Raw genomic sequence first — 24,331 nt, 5'->3', positions numbered from 1 at the left:
CACATATGGAGTTTGAATTTGAACCTAGGATTCAAACCAACTCCATCTAACTTGTTGCTAGATGCATTAGCTCAAAACACATTCATTTTTGCCATGTCATGATCATGCATCATATTGCGCATTGCATTGATTGTGTTCCCTTCTGTGTTGCCGGTATTCGTCCCCTCTCGATAGACGTGATACCGATGATGTGATCGTTGACACTGATGAAGACTCAATGTTATCTTCAGAAGTGCCAGGCAAGCAAAACCCCCTTGTTCATTCCGATACAATCCTACTCTCTCGCTCCTGCTCTCTTTTAATGCATTAGGACAACACCGATTCATCTGTTACTTGTTGCGGTAGTTGAGCCCCTTTATCCTCTGCATGACCTGTCATTGCCACAGTAAATAGATGAAACCCACTAGCATGAGTAGGAGTTGTTTGAGCCCTGTTGTGCCTACTCATTCTTGCTTGTTTGTCATGCCTGCTACTGCTTAGAGTTGAGTCAGGTCTGATTCATCAGGGATGAATCAGAGGTGTGTGAACATGTCCTACTGTGTGTGAGCTAAGTGGTGAACACGATTTGGTAAAGGTAGCGGTGAGAGGCCATGTAGGAGTACATGGTGGGTTGTCTCATTGAAGCCGTCCTTAGGAACTGAGTTCTGTGTTTGTGATCCATGATTCAGCTACTACCATACATTGGGACCTGAAATATGACCCCGCTCGACTTCTTATTCACCCTAGTCCTCTGTCCAGGAGTTGCAAGTAGTTTCTGGTGTTTGTAGCTTACTGGAGGCCGTGGACAGCGCTGACCGTAGGGGTGGGCTATGATGCAGTAGGTATGTGGCACGGTGTACCGGATGCCCGTTTGGTATCTCGGGAACCCTGTTCACATCGTTTGGGGCTGTGAGCGAAACTCCGGCCGGATCTCCTCATGGATGGAACCCGAATAGGCGATAAACCTGGACTAGAGACTTGAGTGTTTAGGTAGGTCGTGGTCTACACCCACGTCGGCTTTCGCTTGAAGTCTGCCGAGCACATGTCGTGTGCAGACGCTAAGTGGTGGAAACATGTATGAAGAAGTACACCCCTGCAGGGTTAACATCATCTATTCGAATAGCCGTGTCCGCGGAAAAGGACTTCTGGGTTGCTTATATCAGTTCATAGACAAGTGAAAGTGGATACTCTAAAATACGCAAGATAAGCGTGAGTGCTATGGATGGCGTTCTCGTAGGGAGACGGGAGCGGATCCATAGTGGTGTATTGATATGGTGAATATGTGGACTCGTGTGCGCCACCTCAAAAGAGTCGCTTGCAGTCGTAGTTTAGGATAGCCACCGAGTCGAAGTTGGCTTGCTGCAGTTAAACCCCACCACCCCTTTGTTGATAATGATGCATATGTAGTTAGTTCTGATGTAAGTCTTGCTGGGTACATTTGTACTCACGTTTGCCTATTTTATGTTTTTGCAGAGAGACTTCAGTCTCATTAGTAGTTCCGCTTGGACTTCGACGTTTAGCTTGTTACCTCAGCTACGATCTTGTGCCCCGACAGGATCTGATAGATAGTCAGGCTTCTCAGCCTTTTTCATTTATAGATGTCTGTACCCAGACATGATAGCTTCCGCTTGTGCTTTGATTTGTATGCTCTGATTGTTGGGTCATGAGACCCATGTTTGTAATGTCTCGCTCCTCGGAGCCTATTGAATAAACTACTTGAGTCGTAGAGTCATTTTGTGATGCCATGTTGTATTGCACATATCGAGCATATTGTGTGTATGTTATTGAAATGCTTGGTATGTGTGGGATCTGACTATCTAGTTGTTTATCTTTAGTAGCCTCTCTTACCGGGAAATGTCTCCTAGTGTTTCCACCGAGCCATGGTAGCTTGCTACTGCTCCGGAACACTTAGGCTGGCCGGCATGTGTCCTTATTCGTTCCTGTGTCTGTCCCTTCGGGGAAATGTCACGCGATGAATACCGGAGTCCTGTTAGCCCGCTACAGCCCGGTTCACCGGAGTCCTGCTAGCCCAGTGCTACAGCCTGGATTCACTCGCTGATGACCGACACGTTCGATGCTGGGTCATGGATGCCTGTCCCTGTAAGTTTGTGCCACTTTGGGTTTACGACTAGCCATGTCAGCCCGGGCTCCTTATCATATGGATGCTAGCGACACTGTCATATACGTGTGCCAAAAGACGCAAACGGTCCCGGGTAAAGGTAAGGCGACACCCGTGGGAATACCGTGCGTGAGGCCGCAAAGTGATATGAAGTGTTACATGCTAGATCTATGTGGCATTGAGTCGGGGTCCTGACAGCGTTGGTATCAAAGCTTGACTGCCTGTAGGATTACCAAGCCAAACTGGTCGAAGTTGAGTCTAGAAATTCTTAGTTATATAAGGGAATTGATTGTGGGATGGAACGTAAGGTTTTTTTTACTCCTTATACCTCATGGCCTTCTGATCTGAGTCATCATCTTCTCTTCTACAGGGATTAAGAACTAGGCTATCTCTTCTTTCTATTAGGATCACGTGTTACTAATCAGTGGACTTATAAGATTGTTGGATTTAAGTCTCAGTTCAGTTCCTACTACTTCCGTATGTTAATTGTTGATCTCGAAACCTTGATATTGTGCTTCTGAGTGGTTATGCCACCATTTTTGTGAATGTCTCAAATCTTTTCTGAGCATTTACAGCCGTTATGCTGTCCGAGTCATCCCAGGTTTCTAAGTAGTCTGATGCATTTGCAAATCCTTTCTTCCCGTTTCAATGTTCCCATGGGCCAGATTAACCACACTAATCAGTGAGTTGAGGTACTCCGTTACCTTGACATATATGTTGGAGATATTATTATGACCCTAGGTGTCTTAGGGGATCATCTAGTAATTTAGCCATGATTTGTGTTCCCAGTGTGATGATTCTGGCCATCATTCTCGAAAGCATCCCGTGATGCCATTTAGTAGTAGGTATTCTATCCCTGGGTTTTGAACCCGAGATTCACCCTACTTGCTTCATGTTGATAGTTTTGCTTGTTCCTTTAGGTTATTAGTAACCTTTGCATTAGTCCTCGATGTTCGTGGTATTCCTTTCTTCCAAATACTATGAACCGCTTATGGCAGATGTTCCTCGCTGATCGAAAGATCACAATCAGAGTGCTCTCGATGGGTTCTCGATTCTACATTGTGACTCTGCCAGTTCTACCTTTCTGCATGGGTTATCCGGAAGAAATATGTTGAACTTGGTTCGACATACTAATCTATGCATCCACAACTCAGAAAATTATATGTTCCTTTGAGTTGTTCTCTTTAGTTGCATTCTGACTTTCGTCTATCAATTGATAGTCAAGAGTATGCGTGCGCTCGTTTATCGATGCCTATTACTCTTGTGGTCCGTCAAGCCATTCTATCGCAGAATGACTAGGAAAAACAAACTCCAGTACCTCATCCATATCTAGGATTGGGTCAAAGAAGTTGTGCTCCGCAGATCAAATTGCTAATCCAGCTTTTGTTCTGCTCTACCTTGGAGTATTACCATCTTTATATCGGGATTGTTATAGGAATTGCACACCATCCTATGAACTCTTGGTACAGTGATACTTCTTGCCATCATTAGTCATTCCTCGGTCTTCATGTTGATGCAACCGGAATACCGACAAATGAATTGTGATGTGTGAAACCAGTACGCCTAGCAACCTCGTTGCTGGGTAGTTAAATGGACGATAACCTCATTCTTAGCGTGTTGATTATTGAATCGTCACCCTAAGATTGATTGTGCTACCTAGTCCCTATTTCTGGTGCACTCCTCGACCAATGAGTTAGGAATTATTTCAAGTCCTCACCCATTTGATCATGTCGTCTTGCCCTCAAAAGCAAGATTGTTCTCGAGCTTAGTAACATACCGGTGGTTCGTGACTTTCCAAATATCTTCTTGGAAGTGTTACCGGGTTGTCACCTGACTGTTATGTTGAGCTCGTGATCAAGTTGGGTTTATTCCTGTAAACCACCCCTTCTCCAAGAATCCGTGTTGGATACCCTGAGCTAGTTGGATAAGCTAAACAACAACTTGGAGAGTTGGAGGATAAAAGCTTGCCTGACTTAGTTCGTTCCAAAGGGATAATCTTGTGTAGTGTGTGTTGAAGAAAGATGATATCTTCATCGATTGGTCCCTGTGATCAGTTGCTGGACCTATTGTCTTATCAATCCTTTGATCTGAGTGTGGGCTATCGTCAAATCAAATCAGTACCAATGATGCTCGTAATGTTGTCTTATTCGTGGTTGATCCCTCGAGCATACATCATTACATCTTTGGTCTGACCAATGCTATCACTTGTGCACTTAACTATGGAATTCCTTTTAAAAGGAAACCCGGATGAATTGTTGTTGAGCCCATTGACAACATCCTTATTCCCTCCATGATTTGTTGAACATTAAGCTAGTGTTGGAAACTTTTGAAAGCATTTCTTCATGCTAGTTCATGAAGCATATGTTCGGATGTAAGAAGTGACTTCCTCCAGTCCATGTGCATTTGATGCAAGTTGCCGCCATGGATTCGAGAAAGTCAATGTTGTTTCCTTTGGAATCATCCCAAATCAGTCATGCATACGTGCGAAGTATTCTGTGGTTCGGAGACTTGCAACCTCCATTCTATATGGGTCCCTAGCACACCAAGCCACTGATTGATTTGTTCACGGAAAAGGAGTTGATGTGCTAATCCTAGGTCATGCACAAGACTTCAATATCCTCGATTATGATTCCCCACCTGAACTCGGTAGTGTTTTATTGTAAGACTACCATGTGATAATGTTTGTCTAGGACAGCGTGTTCACATGTTTTAGCAGAACCAGCTCATGTTTTGGAGCTTGCTATCGCAGTTCGTCCCTCGAGAATCTCGCAACGTCATCTCGTCGATTTGTGTTGCAAACTTTCATTTTTCTTCCTAGACTCGATGAGTCTGGAATATCCTGACACCAACCAGATCTGAATCTCAGGCAGATATGATGGGTTGGAACATTTCCCCAAGAACTATAATATTGGTCTCTCGATAACCGGTAAGGTGGATGTCGTGGTCAACACACCCATCCGGTAGACCTGTTATTATAATATCTTGATTGAGGAAGTTGGCCACCTCCCCATAAGGATTTCGTAGGATTTACCTCTGTAACTGTTCCTTATGGATTCTATTGCTCCCGAAGTCCGACCTTTTACTTGATGTCCTAGATACCAGACCATTTCTATGGATGGGTTACACTATAACATCAAGGAGAACATTAGAAGCGGAGTGCTAAATGTCTCTCGGTCGATCATCCAGATTTTGTTCCTTGCCTTCGCCAAGGGTGAAATCTGAGAAGGTGTTATCTTCCTTTGCATCTGCATCATTCATCATGCTAGCAAGTTGTGTTGCCAGGATCCTTGGCACGGATGTTGATAAAACCTTGATGATTATGGAAATGCTCAAGTTCTTGAGAGCACGCACAAGCGCTACGTGTTATCATCAGCACTAACTGGGTTTGCTCTCAGTTTCCTCGGCAATGCTATGATCTTTTCAAACAGTGAATTCACTCTTTATTGTTTGGTTCTTCCCTAGTTACCAGAATCATTCCCAGCATTTGCATTTTGTTCCCAGCTTGCACCGCCAATGTGTCATTCTACCATGGGTCTCCTCCATTTCCGGTGATAAGCAAATTCATCCATTATGTTGTCTTCAACAAGGTAATCCACATCATCCAAGTCCGAGTATGCCATTCTACCGACCCCCTCCAAATGATCGCTCGAGAATTGCCTTAGGCTGGTTTAAAGAGTTTCAATGATCTCTGAATCAAAAGTAATTCTTTTTGCCACTTAAGGGGATATCTCTACGAGTCACCCTCCCTAAGGTGTATCGTTATGGTATCATGGCAACTCAACTCCTCGCTACGTTGACAATCGATTACCACCTTCTTAAGCGTGAAATTGTGGTCTACCTAGTGAACCTTCGTCATCTGCTTCACTCCATTCCTATGGATGTGTGCTTCGCCTCTCAGCTCAAGAGATGTTGCTATGTCTCATTCCGTGAGTTAATCCTGAGTTGTTCAACTTTCGAGAAGACCGATCCTTCCAGAGTTTTCCTTTCCTCTTCTTGTCATGATTAGCTGGAGTTCTCAGAGCAAGACGACAAGACAAAGATGGTGTTCAAATCAACGTTCATTTGAAGTGCAACCTGGATCATGAAGATTGTACTAGTTTGCGTTCCCCCTTCATCCTACCCTACGCTTGAATCTCGAGACGAGATTCTTGTTTAGTGGGGGTGAGTTGTCACATCCCTAGCTTCTGGTGCTGCCTGGTGTGTGCATCATGTCTATATTTTCGAAACTTGAACTGAGGAATTTTGGAAGCCTCAAAAACTTAAATAAAAGAGGGGCAAAAACCCTAGAAGTCTCATTCATTGCTCCAAAAATGCCCTTTTAAATGTTTGATGATTTTTGGTAAGGGTTCTGGTCCCAACCAAAACATTGAACATTTTTAAGGAATTATTTTTGGGACTTTGGATTTAATTCATTAGCTATTTGAATTTGAATTATATTCATATAATTAGAATATAGTTTCAAATACCCCCGGAAATATTTTATAAGCTTTTGGAAAAGTCCATCTAGCAATATAAAATATTCAGAGGAGCTTTGGCATTGCTTGAATTATTATTTTTAATTCAAAACAGTGGCAAAATATTAAATAAAAACAAAACAGAAGAAAAAAATAAAACAGAGCATAACCTACCTGACCTTACCTGGCAGCCCGCTGGCCGGCCCAGCACTGTGCTGGCCCGTGCCAGCCACCTGCTTCCTCCCGCCAGAGCAGGCAGGCAGCTGCCTGTCGGCCGCGCGCGCCGCCGTGCGCCACCTCCTGCCTGGTTGCCTCCCTCCTCGATGCGCCTGGAGACGCCACGACACCCCTGGCCTCTCCCTCACTCTCCCTGGAACTCCCTCGACCTCTCCCATCGCCTCTCCCATTCCCCGTCCCTCTCGCACACAACCGGCCGAGCGCCACCGTCGCTGACCCTCGTTGCCCTCGCGGCCACCGCCACCCCCTCTCCTCCCCGACGTGCTCCTGAGCTCCGCAGTGCCTCCCTCGACCTCCCCGTCGACTCACGCGACCAGAGAAGCCCCGAAGCGCCGTCCCGACGCTTTTCCCCTCCTCGGCCACCGAGGACCGCCGCCGTCGATTCGCCGCCTCCGACGCCTCCCCGAGCTCCCCGAGGCCACCGTCGCAACCCCCGTGAGCTCCTCCGTCGTTTCCCCCTCCCCGCTTAGTCGCGCTCGCCCTCTAGCTGTCGTCTCCACCATGGCCGAACCTTCGCCGCCGCCGCACTCGTCGCCGGTGATGCTCCGGTGACCATTTGGTCCCGGGCATGCGCCCAACGCACTCCCGGCATCGCGTAGAGCCTCCGTGGCACTTCGCCGCGCTTGTTTGCGCACCGCAGCCCCATCTCCACTTGCACCCGAGCTTCGGCCACTGCCGAGCTCGTCGCCGGCACCACTCCGGCCACTTCCCGGCCGCGCCACCACCACAGTTGGATGCGGACGAGCGTCCGCATCCCGAAGCTGTGCTCCGCGCGCCAAACCGAGCCCTGTGGGCAAAACCCGAGGCTCGCCACCGCGGCTGGCCTCGCCGGCGTCAAGCCGCCGGTGGGTTTGACCCACGTTGACCACGGCGGGACCCTCCCCTGTGTCCATGACAGGTGGGGCCGGCCTGTTAATTAGGTTAGTATTAGTGTTAACTAAAAAATTAGTTAGACTAATTACACTGACATGCGGGCCCCGCCCGGCTAACCAAGTTAGTTAGGGTTAATTTTAATTAGTTTAGTTAGTCCAGACACTGACATGCAGGGCCCACAGGTCAGTTTGACCTGGACGGCGCCCGTTGACCTGCTGACGTCATGCCAACGTCATGCTGACGCAATAATTCCTTTCTGGAATTTAAATAAATCTTAAATGATTTAATATTTTCAGAAAATGCCCTAAACTTCTAAAATTCATCGAAATTCAACCGTAACTCCAAATTAAATAATTTATATATGAAAAATTATCAGAAAAATTCAAGGAATCCATCTGTACCATTTTCATGCATGTTAGAACAACTTATCACTACTATTTAGGACAAATGAAGTGAATGGCATTTAAATAATCACATATGGAGTTTGAATTTGAACCTAGGATTCAAACCAACTCCATCTAACTTGTTGCTAGATGCATTAGGTCAAAACACATTCATTTTTGCCATGTCATGATCATGCATCATATTGCGCATTGCATTGATTGTGTTCCCTTCTGTGTTGCCGGTATTCGTCCCCTCTCGATAGACGTGATACCGATGATGTGATCGTTGACACTGATGAAGACTCAATGTTATCTTCAGAAGTGCCAGGCAAGCAAAACCCCCTTGTTCATTCCGATACAATCCTACTCTCTCGCTCCTGCTCTCTTTTAATGCATTAGGACAACACCGATTCATCTGTTACTTGCTGCGGTAGTTGAGCCCCTTTATCCTCTGCATGACCTGTCATTGCCACAGTAAATAGATGAAACCCACTAGCATGAGTAGGAGTTGTTTGAGCCCTGTTGTGCCTACTCATTCTTGCTTGTTTGTCATGCCTGCTACTGCTTAGAGTTGAGTCAGGTCTGATTCATCAGGGATGAATCAGAGGTGTGTGAACATGTCCTACTGTGTGTGAGCTAAGTGGTGAACACGATTTGGTAAAGGTAGCGGTGAGAGGCCATGTAGGAGTACATGGTGGCTTGTCTCATTGAAGCCGTCCTTAGGAACTGAGTTCTGTGTTTGTGATCCATGATTCAGCTACTACCATACATTGGGCCCTGAAATATGACCCCGCTCGACTTCTTATTCACCCTAGTCCTCTGTCCAGGAGTTGCAAGTAGTTTCTGGTGTTTGTAGCTTACTGGAGGCCGTGGACAGCGCTGACCGTAGGGGTGGGCTGTGATGCGGTAGGTACGTGGCACGGTGTACCGGATGCCCGTTTGGTATCTCGGGAACCCTGTTCACATCGTTTGGGGCTGTGAGCGAAACTCCGGCCGGATCTCCTCATGGATGGAACCCGAATAGGCGATAAACCTGGACTAGAGACTTGAGTGTTTAGGTAGGTCGTGGTCTACACCCACGTCGGCTTTCGCTTGAAGTCTGCCGAGCACATGTCATGTGCAGACGCTAAGTGGTGGAAACATGTATGAAGAAGTACACCCCTGCAGGGTTAACATCATCTATTCGAATAGCCGTGTCCGCGGAAAAGGACTTCTGGATTGCTTATATCAGTTCATAGACAAGTGAAAGTGGATATTCTAAAATACGCAAGATAAGCGTGAGTGCTATGGATGGCGCTCTCGTAGGGAGACGGGAGCGGATCCATAGTGGTGTATTGATATGGGGAATATGTGGACTCGTGTGCGCCACCTCAAAAGAGTTACATTGCAGTCGTAGTTCAGGATAGCCACCGAGTCAAAGCTGGCTTGCTGCAGTTAAACCCCACCATCCCCTTTGTTGATAATGATGCATATGTAGTTAGTTCTGATGTAAGTCTTGCTGGGTACATTTGTACTCACGTTTGCCTATTTTATGTTTTGCAGAGAGACTTCGGTCTCACTAGTAGTTTCGCGTGGACTTCGACGTTTAGCTTGTTACCTCAGCTACGATCTTGTGCCCCGGCAGGATCTGGTAGATAGTCAGGCTTCTCAGCCTTTTTCAGTTATAGATGTCTGTACCCAGACATGATAGCTTCCGCTTGTGCTTTGATTTATATGCTCTGATTGTTGGGTCATGAGACCCATGTTTGTAATATCTCGCTCCTCGGAGCCTATTGAATAAAATACTTGAGTCGTAGAGTCATGTTGTGATGCCATGTTGTATTTGCACATATCGAGCATATTGTGTGTATGTTATTGAAATGCTTGGTATGTGTGGGATCTGACCATCTAGTTGTTTATCTTTAGTAGCCTCTCTTACGGGGAAATGTCTCCTAGTGTTTCCACCGAGCCATGGTAGCTTGCTACTGCTCCGGAACACTTAGGCTGGCCGGCATGTGTCCTTCTTCGTTCCTGTGTCTGTCCCTTCGGGGAAATGTCACGCGATGAATACCGGAGTCCTGTTAGCCCGCTACAGCCCGGTTCACCGGAGTCCTGCTAGCCCAGTGCTACAGCCTGGATTCACTCGCTGATGACCGACACGTTCGATGCTGGGTCATGGATGCCTGTCCCTGTAAGTTTGTGCCACTTTGGGTTTACGACTAGCCATGTCAGCCCGGGCTCCTTATCATATGGATGCTAGCGACACTGTCATATACGTGTGCCAAAAGACGCAAACGGTCCCGGGTAAAGGTAAGGCGACACCCGTGGGAATACCGTGCGTGAGCCGCAAAGTGATATGAAGTGTTACATGCTAGATCTATGTGGCATTGAGTCGGGGTCCTGACAGAATTCCTTATTGATATGAGTAGACTATCATCCCTAATAAGCCAGACTATCACATACACCCCCACTCAGAGGAACCGACGTCCTCGTTGGGCCACAGGAACATTCCCTCTTGGTACATACGTCATTGCATCCAGTCCGGTACATGTGCCATGTCGGCTGCCATGACAGGTCACAAACGTCATGAACAACATGACCGCGCACCTGTCTGCAAACATCAGTGTAACCACCAGGGTAGGCTCTGATACCAACTTGTAACGCCCTGGACACACCCGCCGGTGGTCGTTACTCCTGGCGGGATCTAGACTGGCCCCACAGATCAATACTAGTCTTTTCTGTGCACTTTGTCCTCACTCATGCACACCCGGGAGAAACTTCTCGGTCGGTCACCCATCCTGAAACTACTCCAAGCTGAGCACGCTTAACTTTGGAGTTCTGTCCGAATGGGCTTCCGGAAAAGAAGGAATTCCTTATTGATATGAGTAGTCTATCATCCCTAATAAGCCAGGCTATCACAGATATCCATGGGGCGCCCAAGTAGGAGGTATTCTACTTGGGGGCTGAGGGAGTCCTGGATTAGGAGTTCTCCGGACAGCCGGACTATATCCTTGGGCCGGACTGTTGGACTATGAAGATACGAGATTGAAGACTTCATCCCGTGTCCGGATGGGACTCTACTTGGCGTGGAAGTCGAGCTAGGAAATACAGATATGTATATCTCCTCCTTTGTAACCGACCTTGTGTAACCCTAGCCCCCTCCGGCGTCTATATAAACCGGAGGGTTTAGTCCGTAGGACAACATACAATCATACCATAGGCTAGCTTCTAGGGTTTAGCCTCTTTGATCTCGTGGTAGATCAACTCTTGTAATACTCATATCATCAAGAACAATCAAGCAGGACGTAGGGTATTACCTCCATCAAGAGGGCCAGAACTTGGGTAAACATCGTGTCCCCTGCCTTTTGTTACCATCCGCCTTAGACGCACAGTTCGGGACCCCCTACCGAGATCCGCCGGTTTTGACACCGACATTGGTGCTTTCATTGAGAGTTCCACTGTGTCGTCACCATAAGGCTTGATGGCTCCTTCGATCATTGCTAGCGATGCGGTCCAGGGTGAGGCTTTCCTCCTCGGACAGATCTTCGTATTCGGCGGCTTCGCACTACGGGCCAATTCTCTTGGCCATCTGGAGCAGATCGAAAGCTATACCCCTGTCCATTAGGCCAGATTTGGAAACTTGAACTACACGGCCGACATCCGCGGAGACTTGATCTTCGACGGATTCGAGCCCATGCTGGACGCGCCGCACAGTCACGACGAGCAAGAGGACAGTGTTCGGAAAATCGCATCCGTTGCTACTCCGGCCATTAATCCGGAGCAAATCGCGCCATCCGAGAGCGGAGGGATAGACCCCGCCATGGAGGCCGCACTCTCAGCGGCGATAGAGCCAGATACTGACTTCACCCCTTTTGAGAGCCGCGTCGCTGAACCACTGGATTTATCCCGGCCACGGACTCCAAGACGCTCACATCCGTGACCGTGGAATCCGAATGGGCGCCGATCATGGAGTTCACCTCCGCGGATATCTTTCAACACTCACCTATCGGAGATGTGCTAAATTCAACCTGTCAGGAGAACCTTGTCAGGAGAACCTTGTCTCTCTCCCTGTCAGGAGAACCTTGGACGAACTACGTCCGGCTAGAATGGGATGCGGACGACGAAGAAATTCACTGCCCACCCACCACCCACTTAGTAGCCACTATCGACAACTTAACCGACATGCTCGACTTCGACCCTGAAGACATCGATGGTATGGACGACGATGCAGGAGACGAACCGGAACCACCGCCCATAGGGCGCTGGATCGCTACTTCATCACAGGACGTATACATGGTGGATGCACCCAGAGAGGGCAATGGCGAAGAGACAGTGGATGATGCACACTCCAAGCAACCCGAGCGCCAATGTCAGCGGCGCCGCTCTAAGTCCCGCCATAGAAAAAATAGCGATAACAGCGCAAGAGGAAATAATAGTCCACGCGACTCCAGAAGAAACAACAACTGCACCATCCCAGTGTCAGAACACGATCAAGATCCAAATTGGAAACATAGTATGGATCCGACGTCCGAACACGATGACGCCAAAGATAAGCCTCATCAATCCCCGTCTAGGGAAGAAAACAGTATGGACGAAGATGCACGCATCATCCTGGAAACACACTTGGAGCAAGAGAACCTCCGCAGAAGGCTTATTGCCACAGCGAGGAGCCGGAAGAAACAGAAGCAAAGGCTCAAGGTCGCACAAGATATGCTCAACAGCAAGTGGAACAAAGTAACAAAGTATGGTGGAAGTTACCATCAAAATAGCTATCCAAAGCGCAAGCTATTACCGGAATTCGACGACGAGGCCTTAGAGCCCGTACAGCCGAAAGTGATACGGCCAACTGGCCAGATCCACCACCCTGTGAACACGATAGAGCGGCTAACATAGTCGTGCATAAGTCAACACACGATCTAAGTGGGAACTTGCGTCAAAAATCCAGCGTGACCAGATCTATCTATGGATCTAGGAAGCGCCCTACGGAACACAACCAACACCGAATACTACAACCGTCCTAACACCATGGCACATCCCAATACAGGGGCGCCGTACACCCCTTATGTTTCACTGATGAGGTGCTGGATCACGAATTCCCGGAGGGATTCAAACCGGTGAACATAGAGGCATATGACGGAACCACAGACCCTGGAGTCTGGATAGAGGACTTCATCCTCCATATTCATATGGCTCGTGGAGATGATCTCCATGCCATTAAATACTTTCCCCTAAAGCTTAAAGGGCCAGCTCGGCACTGGCTGAAAAGCCTCCCCGAAAACTCAATTGGAAGTTGGGAGGAGCTCGAGGACGCTTTTCAGGCCAATTTTCAAGGGACTTATGTCCAACCTCCGGATGCAGATGATTTAAGTCATATAATCCAACAGTCCGGAGAGTCCGCCCGAAAGCTTTGGAACATGTTCCTCACCAAGAAGAACCAAATCGTCTACTGTCCGGACGCCGAAGCCTCAGCAGCTTTTAAACACAGCGTCCGAGATGAATGGCTCGCCAGACACCTCGGTCAAGAAAAACCAAGAACAATGGCAGCCCTAACAAGCCTCATGACCCGCTTTTGCATGGGCGAGGACAGCTGGTTGGCCCGTAGCAGCACCAACGACCCAAGAACATCCGAAGTGAGGGATGGCAATGGTAAACAACGACGCAACAAAAACAAGCGTCGAAATAAAGAAGGTAGCCCAGATAACACGGCGGTAAATGCTGGATTCAGGGGCTCCCGACCAGGTCAGCGGAAAAAGCCTTTCAAAGGCAGTAGAGAAGGACAATCTGGCCTAAACAAAATTCTTGACAAACTGTGTCAGATTCACGGCACCCCAGACAAACCAGCAAATCATACCCATAGAAAATGATGGGTCTTCAAGCAGGCCGGTAAACTAAACGTCGAATACAAAGGGGAAGAGACACCAAGCGAAGACGAGGATGAACTTCGCCAGCAAAACGGCGGAGGACAGAAAAAGTTCCCACCAGAGGTTAAAACAGTAAACGTGATCCATGTGACAAAGAGGAGGAACAATCATGCACTCCGATGCACATGCGCCATAGAGCCCATCACCCCTAGGTTCAACCCCTGGTTGGCATGCCCGATCACTTTTGATCATAGTGATCACGATACAAATATCCGGTGCGAAGTACTGATGGCATTGGTGTTAGACCCAATAATAAATGGGTACCATTTCACAAGAGTCCTCATGGACGGCGGCAGTGATCTAAATCTGATATATCAGGACACAGTCCGCAAAATGGGGATAGACCGGACACAAATAAGCCACAGTAATACTACCTTCAAGGGAGTAATACCAGGCCAAGAGGCCTGCTGTAAGGGCTCTCTACCACTAGAGGTGGTATTCGGTTCTCCCGATAACTTCCGAAGAGAAATGTTAACTTTTCACATCGTTCCATTCCGAAGTGATTATCAAGCACTACTCAGAAGAGCGGCTTTCGCTCATTTTAACGCAATACCGCATTATGCTTTTCTCAAGCTCAAGATGCCCGGTCCACGTGGCATCATCACGGTTAGCGGAAATACCGAATGGTTTTTATGTACGGAAGAGGACGCGGCGGCTCTAACAGCCGCGAACTAGACGGCCTCACCAAACCAGAAAAAATGGCAGGTCGTCAAGACCATGGACACGGTTAGACGAATCCGGCGTTCCATCATATATACATGAGATTGGTTTTCGAACCCTCATAAAATGATACCAGGGGCTTCCCGCATGTAATCGGGGCCAGCCCGGATCAACTAGTCTTCTCTTGAAATTTGATAGTTCATTGACCATAACCAATTCTTCTTTTTGGCACGACAACTTTCACTTAAGTTCTTTCCTTTTGCAGATGACAATCGTGCTACACCCGTCCAGGACACGGCACAACGGAGATACAGGCACAGACGTGCAGCAGGGACCCGCCCAAAGGTTTCTTTTTAGATTAAGACCCTACGTAAACCTTTTTTACTGTCTCTTGTTGCTCACATCCTCCGGATTACTCCACACAACCGAGAAGGATGCTGGCATTATTTGCATGTGGCCACGCCAGAATTTTGCACGTACCTGGACACATGTGGTTTCTCATCAAGGGCATTGTTTAGCGTGGTATATGTTATAAAGACCGAACACCTTAGGGAGTGTTCGGCGTCGCGAGTTTGGCCCTATATGCATCAGCTCCGAATCATGTCTTTGGTCAAATGTTGGGTTTGCCCGGCTCCCACATTTTCGTACCTTACATTCCGTTATACCGGCTAAGGTAGCACTGGGAGAACTACTGACCTGGTTCATCCGGATGAGCACCTCAGTAGAGAAAGCCGAAAACTGACTGTCATGATATGGCGAGAGACTGGTCAACCACTCGATGACTCATCGGAATCTTCGGGATTCCTCCGCATTAACGAAGGGCTGTTTCCCGGTCATGTACGTACGCACCCCGTATTCGGACGAGCGCAGAAGTACCAGGGGCTATATAGTAGCCCCACTATCAAACTCCTATGGCTAAGTGAAAGTGTTAAAGCAATATAGTCCGATTGCCTCGTTCGCTACGCTATCACCTCCTTAACGGACCAAGACGTTGGATCAAGTGTGGATATGCATCTTTTGTGAACACCCCCACATTATATGCGTGGGGGCGGAAGTCGACGACTGCAAACTTTCAGGTTATACACATATATACATAAACGGCCGCACAGGAGGCATCATAGTACTTTCGGGCAAAAGTATAAATACAGCCTTGATAATTCAATAAAACATTGTTTTACAATGGGAATACATGTCACTTGAACATAACATTCTTCGAGCACTGAGCCTCTATCGAACGAGCACCTTCAAGAACTTCTTGAAAGTAGTGCTCGGTAGCCACTCGGCCTACGGCCGAACCCTATGTCGCAACAGTGGTGGCCTCCATCTCTGCCCAGTATGTCTTGACACGGGCAAAGGCCATCCGCGCACCTTCTATGCACGCCGATATCTTTACAGCATTGATGCATGGCACAACACCAAGGAATTGTTGCACTAAGCTAAAGTAGCTATTTGGCCTTGGCCCTTCCTGCCACAGGTGATCCACAACGGACCTCATGGTAAGTCCGGACAACCTATGGAGCTCGGCCCACTCGGCCAATCACTCATTCAACAGCAGCGGACGGACTGGAGCGTGAAACTGTGACCAGAACAACTTTTCCACTTTGGGACCTTTCTGATCCTTGAAGTACTCGGCCGCATCAGGAGCACTTGCAGCCAAATCCATGTACGCGTCCGCAGAACTCCATAGCCGGTCCAGAGGAGCATACTTCGGATCTCCGAACTTAGTCCGCAACAAGAAGGGATTCCCAGACACGATATCTGTAGCTTGATTCAGCTCCTCCTTCGTCGCTCTAATTTTCGAGCGGGCTTCCTTGGCAGCTACCCGGGCCTTCTCCAGGTCCGTCGCCTTTGCCCGGTTTTCTTCTTCAAGAAGCTGTAACGGTCAGCGGCATATTTTAACTCTACAGCCATCTTGGATATTTTTTCCTTGCTCTCGCAATGCGCGGCCTATTCGGCTCTTAACTCTTCGGCCGCCTTTAAAGCGGCCACATTGCTACTCCTTGCTTGCTCCTTGGTTCGGGCAAGCTCCGCCCGAAGGGTCTCCACGGTGGTAGCTCCATCTGCAGTCACAACATATTAAAGATACTGGCATCATTCTACTCTTATTATGTGACGATCACCAGAAAAATTACTCACCCTACGCCTCGTCAAGCCGCTTGTTGACAAGCACGATATCGGCATCTGCCGCATCAAGTTGCCGCTTTAGCTCGGCAAACCCATCAGTCCGGCTAGCCACCGGAGCTTCAGTCACCTGCACATAAAGGCGGTCTGGTTATTACCTGGGACTATGATCCTCTGTTTGCCGCCGTTTTTGACAACAACCATAGTCTCAGGGGCTACTATCTGCATAGGGCATACCTAATGTATGTGGTACTATTAAAAACATACATTATTTCACGTACCTCGAAGCCTTTCATCAGACTCATAAAGGCTTCATGCAAACCACTTTCAGCGGATGAAATCCATTCAATCACCTTACCCATTAGCATACGATGTGCTTCCGAGACGGCCGCTTGCCCTAGAAGTACCTTCAGCGCGTCCGACCGCACACTGTACGGACCCTTGCTGTCGCTCTCCTTTGGAGCCGGATACTGGGGATTCCGGGTAGCCAAAGGGTTATCCTCTGGCCCTAGTGGATCCGGAGATACCCTTCGCGACGACACTTCAAGGTCGCCCGCTTCTTGTGGCGGGGTGTCCGGGGAAGGCATTTTGCTCTCCATCATCTCCGGAAGAAGATCTCCCGAAGATGAACTCTGTCGAGAAGGGCTACGATCCGGACTACAATTTATAAGAATAGGTTATTGTCTTCGGAAGTAATGTAGGATGTTTTTACTATTAAGTAATTTTCGATTACTTATAGCTCGGTAGAGGGTTGATGCCTGCGCGGACATTGTGCAGCAAGAATACCCTCCGAGGCACGACCCTTTGATGAAGATTTCTTCTCCCGTTTGGAAACCTTGGTTTCCGGATCTTCAGAGGTAGTCCTTTTCCTTCCCTGGGGAGAGAGAATGTCAGATTCTCCCCTTTGACCGTCCTCCCTCGCGGAGGTGCTCATTCCCCCAGCTGGAATAAGTAGCGAGTGAGGCCCTCTTTCGCCCTCTTTATTCCCCCCATCATCTTCCTTTGAAGACACTGGATAAGGCGTCGGCTCGAGCATCTTGTCCAGTACGGGATTGTCCAAGCCCTCAGGAAGGGGGGCCGAACACCTAATCATCGTCGCCTTTGTTATCCAATCCTGGTCAAAAGGCGGCTCTTTAGAATGATGCCACGATAAATAAAAGGATAGCAGGTTCGGCATGGGATTACTTACTTGGGCAGCGGGGCGGTTGCAGCTCAGGCCCATGTCCTCGGTGGTGTCCGGACGCTCTGTTTGGGGTTCGAAGAACGATTTGTACATATCTTCGTGCGTCATGCCAAGGAAATGCTGAATAGCACGCGGTTCTTCCGGGTTGAATTCCCACATGCGCCGACGTTTGCAAGGCTGGACTCGACGAACTAGCATAACTTGCATTACCATAACCAGACTGAAATCTCTCTCAAAGAGATCTCGGATACGGCTTTGCAGTATTGGCACGTCCTTGGCTGGACCCCAGCTCATCCCCCTGCTGATCCATGACATCAGTTGCGGTGGGGGGCCCGAGCGAAAGGTGGGGGCAGCTACCCACTTGGCACTTCGGGGAGCTGTGTCGTAAAACCACTCCCGCTGCCACAATCCGGACACCTCTGGGAAGTAACCCTCTGTCCATGGAGCGTTAGCGATTTTTCTTATTAAAGCACCTCCGCACACTGCGTGATGCCCCTCCATCATCTTCAGCTTCACATCGAAGGTCTTGAGCCACAGGCCGAAGTGAGGGGTAATGCGGAGGAAGGCCTCACATACGACAATAAATGACGAGATGTGGAGAAGGCAATCTGGGGCCATATCGTGAAAATACAGCCCGTAATAGAACATGAGACCCCTAACAAAGGGATCCAGAGCGCGGCCTAGTCGTCGGAGGAAGTGGGAGATTAACACAATGCTCTCGTTAGGTTCAGGAGTAGGGACGACCTGTCCTCCAGCAGGCAGCCTATGCGAAATTTCGGCGGTCAGATATCTGGCCTCCCTCAACTTCTTAATGTCCTCCTCTGTGACGGAGGAGGGCATCCACTGACCTTGAAGGTTGGATCCGGACATAGATGAAGGTCCGAAGCACCTGACCTGAGCTTTGGGTGTTGGAACTTGAGGCGGGGGAAGGATTCGATTGAGCGCGGGAGGGAAAAAAGAAAAAGCCTTGTCCCCTTTATAAAGAGGGTGAATATCAGGCGCCCCCCTCGTGGCTGTTTGAGACTTACCTAAGATCTAGGAGTCATACCAATAGGCATGGTTGGGTTACCCACGTTTGTATTGATGAGAATCCCGTGATAGGGGGAACATGATCTCTGCTTTGATAAGACATGTCAAGGAAACCGCCTCGCGTTATGTGCGGAGCTGGTTAAGAAAAACGGTTCAAATAATGACCAGGCCGTGGCGTGATGTCATGCTATCAAAACGTGTCAGCAGATTAGATTTGTGGAAATATTATTCTCTCTACTGTGGTATGTGGAACTTATTTTGCATGGTCGGACACTATCCTCGTATTCAAACTCTTCCGTGGTGTATTCGGAGGAGGAACCCGCCTTGCAATGCCGAAGACAACACTACGCGTTGGACTCATCGTCATTGAAGCCAGGTTCAGGGGCTACTGATGGAGTCCTGGATTAGGGGGTCTCCGGACAGCCGGACTATATCCTTTGGCCGGACAGTTGGACTATGAAGATACGAGATTGAAGACTTCGTCCCGTGTCCGGATGGGACTCTACTTGGCGTGGAAGGCAAGCTAGGCAATACGGATATGTATATCTCCTCCTTTGTAACCGACCTTGTGTAACCATAGCCCCCTCCGGCGTCTATATAAACCAGAGGGCTTAGTCCATAGGACAACATACAATCATACCATAGGCTAGCTTCTAGGGTTTAGCCTCTTTGATCTCGTGGTAGATCAACTCATGTAATACTCATATCATCAAGAACAATCGAGCAGGACGCAGGGTATTACATCCATCTAGGGGGCCCGAACCTGGGTAAACATCGTGTCCCCTGCCTCCTGTTACCATCCTCCTTAGACGCACAGTTCGGGACCCCCTACCCGAGATCCGCCGGTTTTGACACCGACAGGGGCCTTGTCCAATTCGGCGCCCCCCTTACTATCTTTTCCTGAGAAGGAAGGATATGGGAGAGAGGAGGGAAGGAAGGGGGAGGCCGAATTGCCTCCCCTTCCTTCTCTCTTCCCCTTTCCTTTCCCCTTCCTACGGCCAGCAAGGGGGGCGCGGCAGCACATGCTGGTTGTTGTGTTTCCCCTCTTGGCCCAATAGGCCCATATACTTTGTCGGGGGTAGCCCGGAACCACTTCCGGTGACCCGATACGTACCCGGTACCCCCGGAACACATCTGGTGTCCAAATATTATCGTCCTATATATGAATCTTTACCTCTAGACCATTTCGAGACTCCTCGTCATGTCTGTGGTCTAATCCGGGGCTCCAAACAATATCCGGTCACCAAATCACATAATCATATAATACAAAATCATCTTCGAACGTTAAGCATGCGACCCTACTGGTTCGAGAACTATGTAGACATGACCGAGACACCTCGCCGGTCAATAACCAACAGCGTAACCTAGATGCTCATATTGGTTCCCACATATTCTAACAAGATCTTAATCGGTCGTACCATAATGACAACCTACGTTATTCCCTTTGTCATCGATATGTTACTTGCCCGAGATTAGATCATCGATATCTCCATACCTAGATCAATCTCGTTACCGTCAAGTATCTTTACTCGTTCCATAATGCATCATCCCGTGACTAACTCATTAGTTACATTGCTTGCAAGGCTTATTGTGATCTGCATTACTGAGAAGGCCCAGAGATACCTCTCCGATACTCGGAGTGAGAAATCCTAATCTCGATCTATGCCAACCCAACAAAAACCTTCAGAGATACCTGTAGAGCATCTTTACAATCACCCAATTACGTTATGACGGTTGGTAGCGCACAAGGTTGTAACACCTCGGATGTAACTTTCCCAATTTGTACTCCAACTCTTGCCGTTTCCGGCTTTAAGTTAATTTATTTTCTCGGGTTCGGGTTTTTGTCTCCGTGTGTTGTTGTCATTGTCATGCATCTCATATCATGTCATCATGTGCATTACATTTGTATACGTGTTCATCTCATGCATTCGAGCATTTTCCCCGTTATCCGTTTTGCATTCCGGCGCTTCTGTCAGGACCCCGACTCGATGTCACATCGATCTAGCTGGTAACACCTCATATCACTTTGCGGCCTCACGCACGGTATCCCCACGGGTGTCGTCTTACCTTTTCCCGGGACCGTTTGCGCCTTTTGGCTCACGTATATGATAGTGTCGCTAGCATCCATATGATAAAGAGCCCGGGCTGACATGACTAGTCGTAAACCCAAAGTGGCACAGACTTACAGGGACAGGCATCCATGACCCCGCTTCGAACGTGTCGGTCATCAGCAAGTGGGTCCGGGCTGTAGCACTGGGCTAGCAGGACTCCGGTAAACCGGGCTGTAGCGGGCTAACAGGACTCCGGTACTCAAAGCGTGACATTTCCTCGAAGGGACAGACACAGGAACGAAGAAGGACACATGCCGGCCCGCCTAAGTGTTCCAGAGCAGTAGCAAGCTACCATGGCTCAGCGGTAACACTAGGAGACATTTCCCGGTAAGAGAGGCTACTAAAGATAAACAACTAGATAGTCAGATCCCACACATACCAAGCATTTCAATCATACACACAATATGCTCGATATGTGCAAATACAACGAAGCATCACAACATGAATCTATGACACAAGTACTTTATTTAAGGCTCAGTGATCCATACATAACATACACAAAGGTACGGGTCTCACGACCCCACATACAAGTCATACAGTCATACAAACCAGCAGCGGAAGTAACTTGTCTGAGTACAGACAACTAGTAAAATAAAAGAGGCTTGGAAAGCCTAGCTATACTACGTGGTCCTTCACAAGCTCAGGGTCACCACCTGGGTCTTTAGCCTACTCATTGATGTCAACGTCTACATAGAACCCATCAGAAGGGGTTGCAGCGTCTTCTGTAAAAATGTAGATTATAGCAACATGAGTACAAAGGTACTCAGCAAGACTTACATCAGATCCTACATACATGCATAGTATCAAGAAGGGTTGGTGGAGTTATTGCAGCAAGCCAGCTTTGACTCTTGGCTAGGCTATCCTACGATACTCCAACTGAAATGATTTTGCGCACACGAGTCCACTACTCACCAATTCAATACACTACCGAGGATCCACCTCCGTCTTCCCACGGAAGAGCCATCCTCGGCACTCACACTTATATTGAGGCTTTTAACAGTTTCCATTTACTTGTCTATGAACTGTATAGGCAACCAAGTAGTCCTTTACCGCGGACGCGGCTATTCGAATAGATCATGTTAACCCTGCAGGGGGTACTTCTTCATACACACTCTCACCACTTACCGTCGTTTACACGACATGTACTCGGCAACCTTCAAGCGGAAGCCCAACGTGGGTGTCGGCGACGACCTACCTAATCACCTAAGCCTCCAGTCCAGGTTTATCGCCTATCCAGGTTCCATCCGCAGGGAGTCCGGCCGAGGTTTCCCATACGGCCCCGAACGATGTGAACAGGGTTCCCGAGATACCTAACGGGTATTCGGTACACCCGGCCACGTACCTACCGCATCACAGCCCACCCCTACGGTCAGCGCTGTCCACGGCCTCCAGTAGGCTACAAACACCAGAAACTACTTGCAACTCCTGGACGGAGAACTAGGGTGAATAAGAAGCCGAGAGGGTCCATTGGTTTCGGGCCCAATGCATGGTAGTAGCTGATTCTTAAATCACACATACAGATCTCAGTGCTTAAGGTCGGCTTCAATGAAACAACCCACCATGTACTCCTACATGGCCTTTCATCGATACCTTTACCAAATCGTGTTCACCACACCACTCTCATTACCGACATAGTCATTTCACTCCAGCCCATCACCCAGATGAACCAGACCTGACACGACTCTAAGCATAGCAGGCATAGCAAGGTAGGAACAACACATACATATGGCTCAAGCAACTCCTACACATGCTAGTGGGTTTCATCTAGTTACTGTGGCAATGACAGGTCATGCAGAGGAAATGGGTTCAACTACCGTAGCACACAGCAGTTTGAATCGCGTTGTCTTAATGCAGTAAAAGAGAGCAGGAGCGAGAACATGGGATTGTATCGATATGATCAAATGGTTGGTTGCTTGCCTGATGGTTCGATGCACTGATACGGTTCTTCGTTAGGGTAATCACGGTACTCCTCGGGGACAGAACCTGCCGCAGAGAGCACCGATACACAAACATCACCAAACAATGTGCAACAATATGATGCATGCATGAAACATGGCAATATGAGTGTATTGGGCTAATGCAACTAAAACCAGAAGGGTTTGAACAAATTTGAATCAAGGATTCAAATTTCAAATTCAAATATGGCCTTTTTAAAGTGCTTTTCCTTGTTCTGCTTAAAACATCAATTTAACTTGTTTGATCATGCATGAAAATAGTACAGATGGATAGATTGGATTTTTCTGATCATTTTTCATATATAATTTGTCCAATTTGGAGTTACAGAATAAAAGTTATGAATTTTTGAAGTTTAAATAATATTCTGGAATTTCCTGATTTAAATTAAATCCAGAAATTATAATTATTGCGCCAGCATGACGTCAGCATGACGTCAGTGGTCAACTGCGGCTGGCTGGAGTCAAACCTGACGTGTGGGGGCCACACGTCAGTGACAGGGGGGGGTTTAATAGGTTTAAATTAATCCTAATTACTAATTAGTGGCGCTGGGGCCCACTGGTCAGTGTCAGGGGTTAACTAACAGTGGTTAGCGCTAATCTAACCATCTGACCGACAGGGCCCACGCGTCAGTGACCCTGGGGGGTCAAACCTCAGGTCGGACAGGTCAAACCCCACCGGCGACATGACGCCGGCGAGGCCCGAGACGGCGGCGAAAGTGCTTTTTGCCATTCCGGCAACCAAATGGGCGGCGGAAGGCATCTACGTGTTGCTGAGGTTGAGCCGCGACTATTGGTGGTGGTGGTTGGGCTCGGGGTGGCCGGAGTTGACGGTGGCGAGCTCGGCTGCGGCTGCCGGAGTTCGGGTGCGGTCGGAATCGACGTTGCAGGGGGCTTGGGGAGGCGTTAGTGCGCGCTACGTGCTCCTAGTGAGGTGTGGAGCACGATGGTGGGCTCGGTTGGGTGCTACGGTGACCGTGGCCACGACGGCGACATCGCCGGCGGCGTGGAGCTCTCGGCCAAGGTGGGGCTAGGGCCTACAGGTCGAAAGAGACCAGGGGAGAAGGGGGAAACGATCCGGGGGCTCACCGCGGGGCTGCAGGGGTGGTTAGCGGGCTCGGGGACGCGCTGGAGACGACGAATTCGACGGCGACGATGATCGGAGCCCGAAGAGGGGAACAGCGACGTGGCGGCGATGCAGGGCTTCCGGGGAGCTGTGGAGCGGTGGGGAGGAAGAGGGAGTCGAGGCGGAGCTCCTGAGCTAGTCGGGGGAGCGAGGGGGTGGCCGGAGATGGCTGCTATGGCGAGCGGCGGCGACGGTGGTGTTCGG

The sequence above is a fragment of the Triticum dicoccoides genome, chromosome 5A (genome assembly GCF_002162155.2).
Source record: "Triticum dicoccoides isolate Atlit2015 ecotype Zavitan chromosome 5A, WEW_v2.0, whole genome shotgun sequence".
In the NCBI taxonomy this organism is placed as follows: Eukaryota; Viridiplantae; Streptophyta; class Magnoliopsida; order Poales; family Poaceae; genus Triticum; species Triticum dicoccoides.
The sequence above is the reverse complement of the archived record's forward strand: the minus strand, read 5'-3'. Positions refer to the sequence as shown.